Here is a 6,519-nt window from a genome sequence, read left to right as displayed (position 1 = left end):
TCAAACCACGCAGGATGTTGTCCATGAAGCGCTCGAAAGTTGCAGGTGCATTACAGAGCCCGAACGGCATCACAATAAATTCAAAAAGTCCATCTGGTGTTACAAATGCCGTTTTCTCCTTGTCTGCCTCGTGCATAGGAATCTGCCAGTACCCCGACCTCAAGTCAACCGACGAAAAGTAAGACGCTGATGAGAGGCAGTCGATAGCATCATCAATACGCGGAAGAGGATATACGTCCTTTTTAGTGATGGTGTTGAGGCGGCGGTAGTCAACACAAAATCGCCATGAACCATCTTTCTTTCTAACCAGGATCACTGGCGCTGCCCACGGACTACAGGATTCTTTGATTACATTCCTATTTAGCATTTCGTGGACTTGGTCATTGATCACCTTGCGTTCCGATGGTGAGACTCTGTATGGTTTCTGTCGCAGCGGTTGGGCAGATCCCGTATCTATGCGATGGTGTATACGAGAAGGAGGAAACAATGGTGGTCCCTCTTGCTGGAAAAAGTCAAACAGTCGGGCATGTTTTCGCAGAATATTCGCCACTTCGTGACGCTGCTTAGTGCTGAGCGACTTGTTCACCATAGTCAGAAATGAGGAGTGCGCCGCAGAGCAGACATTAGCGAAATGGCGCTCATCCGCAGAATCAAGGGCCTCTGTAAGATTGGCGAGCGATAACACGTGATCTTCATGGTAGGCGGCAAGTTTCAGACCCTGTGGTAGTATTGCAGGTTCACTGGAACAGTTTACGGCCCATAAGTTGGTGCGTCCTTGAACGACTGACAGTGTGCAATACGGTATCAGTACATTCCTCTTAATGCAACTCAGGTGAACGGGCTCCACGGTAGCGTCAAACGTTCCGTCGGTGGTGGGGAAACAGGCGACTGAAACACACGTTGCGGATAACGGAGGCACAACGGTATCCCGGGATACACAAAGCACACTTTCACGATACGGTGGGCCTTCCATAAACGCAGCAGAAAAGCTCGTACCTACACTGATTTCACCCGTTTTGCAGTCGACGGTGGCACCACACAGTTTCAAAAAATCAAGGCCCAGGATTACGTCAGGCGTAGAATGAGGTAGCACAGCGAACTCCGCGTTAAATATTTGACCACCCAAGGTTACGTCTACATTACACACGCCCACAGGATACAACAACTCCCCACTCACTCCGCGAAACGTATCGGCACGGTCCCAGCGAAACATCACCTTTCGTCCTAGGAGGCTTTTAAACGCAAGACTCATCACTGAAACCGTTGCTCCCGTGTTCACTAAGGCCATGGATGAAATCCCGTCAATTAATACAAACACCTTATTCTTGAACATACAAATGGTTGGAGGTATCTCTGTCGATATCGAAGATTGTCCAGCGACCTCACCTCCAACGGCCGCACTGGCTAGTTTTCCGGAGGTGGCGACGGGTATCGACGCCGCCGAGAGGGCGACCGGCTTACATGAGGAGCGGGTGGTGGTGTCAAGCTGCGATCGGATGCTGGAGAACGGTTCCGTAGCGGCTCCGGGTGCTGGTGAGGCAAGCTTCCTGAATATGTGTGCGAGGGCGAATATGTTTCGCCCAGAGGACCGCGGTACCGCCTAGACATCGTCGATCGGTCGAACCTCGGTGGTTGGCGGCGATTGCAGTACCTGGCAATGTGACCCAAGTCGCCACAGCTATAGCACACAGGTAAACGACGATCGATGAACTGCCCTTCGAAGCGCTCAGCCGTGGGGGGTCGTGTAGCAGAGCGGAGCGGCTGAGCCTGCTGCACAGGAGGAACGGTCGGTCTGCGTGCAAACCTGCTGAGGCGAGGGTGTTCTGCTGGTCGGTGTTCGGGCGTAAATGTGTCCTCACGTGACCATGGAGCACCTCTGTGGTTGACGTCTGTGACACATACCGCCGGTTGCCAGGAAGCGCAGGGTGCGGCAGGCGCCATGTGTTGCGGGTAATAAGCGTCAGGTTGCCGTATGACGTCGCGCGCAAGTTCCTGGTGCCGCAGCAGTTCTTCACGCACGATCTGCCGTATAGTAGACGAAAGATCGGCAGACGGACTCTCATCGACGCTGGCAATGGTTGTCACATTCGCCAGGCGTCCAAACTTTGGCACAATGCGACGTGTTCTCAACGTCTCAAACGTACGGCAATGACGCACGACATCTGGGACGGAATCGACGTGTTCCCGACTTATGAGGAAATTGTATACATCTTCGGCAATTCCTTTGAGGAGATGTCCGACTCGGTCTTCCTCGGACATCTGCGGATTGACGATTTTGCACAGCTTGAGGATTTCCTCTATGTATATAGTGCATGTTTCTCCAGGAGCTTGAGCTCTTTGAGCAAGTGTTCTCTCGGCGCGTTTCTGTTTGGCGTGGGTGTCGCCAAAACACTTCTTAATTTCCTCGACAAAGTGCTCCCACGTTGTTAGGGAGTCTTCGTGGTTTTCATACCACATCAGCGCTGTCTCACTCAGAAAGAGCGCGACATATTCAAGCTGAGTGACAGAATCCCAGCGGTTGTAGCGGCTCACCCTTGCGTAGTGCATCAGCCACTCGTCGACGTCTTCGCCCACTTTTCCCGCGAACGAGCGTGGTTCCATGTAGTGCCGCAAAGGTCCAACTGGCGCTGACCTTTGAGAAGGTGAAACTAGAGCTGGCATTTGTCCACCTCCGTCCTGAGCCATAGGGAAGGTCGTTGGCAAGAGACCGGCAAGACGACGGCTCCGGCGAAGTTCTGGATGTTGCGACTCCGTGGTACGTCCTGTCGTACCCAGCACCTCCACCACTCTGTTGCGCCCACAAAAGGCGTTACTTTGAAGCCGGGCAGTGTTAGAAGCGATGGCCTAGATCAGCTGAGCGCCTGTCGAGATTCAGCCAGCCAGCCACACGTCGTCTTCTTCATTCACCACCCTTCGGTGCCCCCGCATACTGTTTGTTGAGGCGTGAACCCACTATGCACCTAAGAGCGTAACAATATTACTAGAGCTCAACCCAGCTCCTCAGGCGCGGCGGTGTCGCCCTCAATGACCTTTGACCCCATGCCATACCACGTGACACCGTCACGTCACGACAGAGGAGAAACGGGGCTCCAACTCGCGCCGTCGCTCGCGGCGTCGCGGCGGTATATAAGCAGCTGCGCTTGTTTCTAGGTGGCTTTGGCTCAACTCTTGCAAGATGGGCTGGGTGGGAATCGAACCAGGGTCTCCGGAGTGTGAGACGGAGACGCTACCACTGAGCCACGAGTACCATGCTTCAAAGCGGTACAAAAGCGCCTCTAGTGAATGCGGTGTTGCCTTAGAAACGAGCTGTTTCTAAGGCTCAGGCGTGCGTCGCTTGCTCAGGCGCACATTTCGTTGCCGCGCCGAACGCTGCGTTGCTCGACGCTCACCGCGTCCAATGCGGGGTGCGTAGTCGCTGCGCCGTAGCCCATTGTCTTACACCCCTTGGCGGGTCGACGGGAACGTTGTCACGTTCCACTCTTGAAGGCGAAGCAGAGTAACGCACGAGTTGTTTCTTCGTCTAGCCGAGCCAAATATAGCCAAGCAACAGCAGTTCGCCAGGCTAAACAGTGGTTCAACAAATAAAATAAAGGCTAGTATGCTTCGCATCCTGGGCTTAACCTTAGCTAAGCCACAGCCATTTTTTTCTTTATTGTCGGTTTTGACAAAACAGAGTACAATTTTGTTAAAAGCGAGTCCACCTATCTTTGCTGACACAACAAGATAAAAATTTCTTCGGTACAACCAATTCACCAAGCACTCTAATTCGGTCGGGCTGCTCAGGCAGTGCCCTATACTGCACAACACGTTCTATGAAATTTTCGCGTATTGAGCGAGCGTACAAATACATCAGCATTCCTCACCTGCATATGCGTTTTCCACAAGCTCTGGAGGCCAAGGAAGGCATTTCGGTGGTATCAACTGGTAGAAACCTGATGCCGTACGGATCGAGTGGTGGCTTTCTTTAATAGTGCTCTGTAGAACGACCCAGTGAAATACTGGGTCCCAGCATTTTAGAAAACATATGATCAATGGTCTCAGGTTTTTTGCCGAGTAGGCAGTTTGTCGTCCAGAGGACGAATAGGGTTTTTTCGCTCAACCATGTTTTTGTATATGCGTTTGTATGTAACTTGAAGAATATATTTTTAAGGTGAGAGCCTTACATCTGTGCTTCAAGGTCGCGTTATGAGATACATAAAATATCACGTGACCCACGGAATGCCAGAAGCGAACCAAAGCATGTCCAGCTGTTTAGAGGCGATTAATTATTAGCAAAGTTAATGATTTATCAGTGATTTGAATAAAATGTACTATTGTGTATTAAAGTGGATTAAAAGGTATTAAAGTGTACTAGTGTATTAAAGTGTATTAAGTATTAAAGTGGTCGGATTAAGCTGGATAATAGTGGATTAAGGCAGATAATTAAGGTGAATTACAGTGAGCTTTACAGGGCTCTTACATTCGCGTCTCTTGAGCGATAGCTAAGGACATGGTAGAGTGTATAAGCGCGACTGGACGAGGACGAAGAAAGAAACAGCGCTGTTTCTGTGTATCTGTTTCTTTCTTCGTCCTCGTCCAGTCGCGCTTATACACTCTACCATGGATTCTAACCAACTAGCCCGCCAACGTGTTTTAACCAAGCTAAGGACACCTGCGACTTCTTCCTCGGCATACCTAGACTCTGTCCGCAATTGCAGATCGCTTTCAACATAGCGCCCGCGCGGCCGCGCTCAGCCGCGCAATACGCCGACGCCGTCGGAGTAGTACAACCGCCTTTCCCGGTGTCTTGCGCGCGGTGCAAGACGGCGCGCTTCGTCCCCGCCTTCGTCGTCGTGCGGCTGTCGTCACACACACACTTACGCTCGACACCGCACAGATAACTGCTCGATTTACACAAACACTTTGGCCCGCCTGGTATCGCCTGGTATCGCTTGGCCCGCTTGGTATCGCTTGTATGCATGATTGTTCGCATAACATCGATTCCCACAGTGCGTGGAATCTGCAAATCTTTTTTCTTGCATTGGCGTGTTCTCGGTATGTACGTACACTGTTAAACTCGGGATGTCTATCCGCACGAAAGAGCGAAACGCATTTGTTTTCTTTTTTCTGGACTCAACTTTGGCCGTAACAATGAGCACTCAGTAATGTACGTCCGGAAGTCCTTGTCGCCGCCGTGGTGACCATGCATGGCGGAGCTGAGATCTCCAAGAGCCCTCGCAAGAGCAGCTTTAGAGTAGCACTGAATATTCTTGTTCCCCTAATGGAAAGCCCAATTCTTCGAAAAATGCTTAGAGGCAAGTTGCAGTGTTCATCGTGCGGTGCGGCATTTGAAATGGTTTGTGACAGAGAGAGAGAGAAAATTATTCACAGAAAGGCAAAGAGGTCGGCCTGAGCTATAACTTGCTCTGGCCTGCGACTCTACACAGGAGAAAAGGGACGGGAAGGGCAAGGGCTGATTAATGACGATGATGGTATAAGGAAGAGAAGCGTATATACAAATTCACAGAGTTGTAGCACCTCTAAAGCCGTGCGTCCAGCCCAGTGACTTAGAGAAAAGCGATAGTGGCACTTGTTATCAGGGCTGCGCAGTTTGCATCAGGCCAAGGACCTGAAAGAAACTCGTCTGATAGCAGCCTCTTATGGATGTTTGCAATGGAATTTCAGCTATGCGAAGGGCTAGAGGTGGTCTCGTAGCTAAAGTAGTCCTTGTCAGCGAATGTCAAATTCTTTGCGTCCATGAATCCAGTGAATCATAAGGGCAAGGGTACGGGCGTCGGAACGCGACTGTCTTTTTATCATTAAGTAGCAAAGATTCCTTTTTTGAAAATGACACGCCAAATTAAAATGAACGGTAAATGTGTGCGCTTGACGGAGGAAGTTGTTTCGTGGTATATACCAGATGCATTTTGCAGTAATTAAAACGAAGTGAATGGAAGGACATACATGGGTTCCTCTTGGCACTGACATTTGTTCGACGAGGGAACGCTGACAGAAACTTCGTCTAGTGCGATGATCGTCCAATTGGTCGGTGGAGGTGGAGGGCCTAAACTTAAGTTTCTTAGTTCGAGATCGGGAAATTTCCAAGCTGCAGTTATCTGGCACAAGGCAAGAGTAGTTGGATATTGCTTTGAAGCGTCTTCATCCGGCAATGGACATAAAATGGGCTGATGATGTGCGGCAAAAATCAGTTGTCATCACAGCGTAGTAGTAGCTTCTCCAAGAAAAGGTACTACGTTATGTAACGAAGGAACAATTACGACATATCCTGCTTCGCTATAAACTGATGGAAGACTCACCGCCGCCCATACCGACAAGGCGCAAGATTGCTTGCGAGCTGATCGGCCGCAACTGGACTGAGGCATCGACTTACCTGTATCCAGGAAATGCTCTTTCTAGAGCGGTTTTGAAACCAAGCAGCCTTGTGCTTTTTCGTTTCTTTGTTTATTTCCAACGCTGAACATAATAGCATGTGCGATGCTAGTTCGCTCTGCTGCCGTGAAAAAACTGATGTCAACAGTA

Source organism: Dermacentor albipictus, chromosome 3 (genome assembly GCF_038994185.2).
Source record: "Dermacentor albipictus isolate Rhodes 1998 colony chromosome 3, USDA_Dalb.pri_finalv2, whole genome shotgun sequence".
NCBI lineage: Eukaryota > Metazoa > Arthropoda > Arachnida > Ixodida > Ixodidae > Dermacentor > Dermacentor albipictus.
This window is presented reverse-complemented; position numbering follows the sequence as displayed.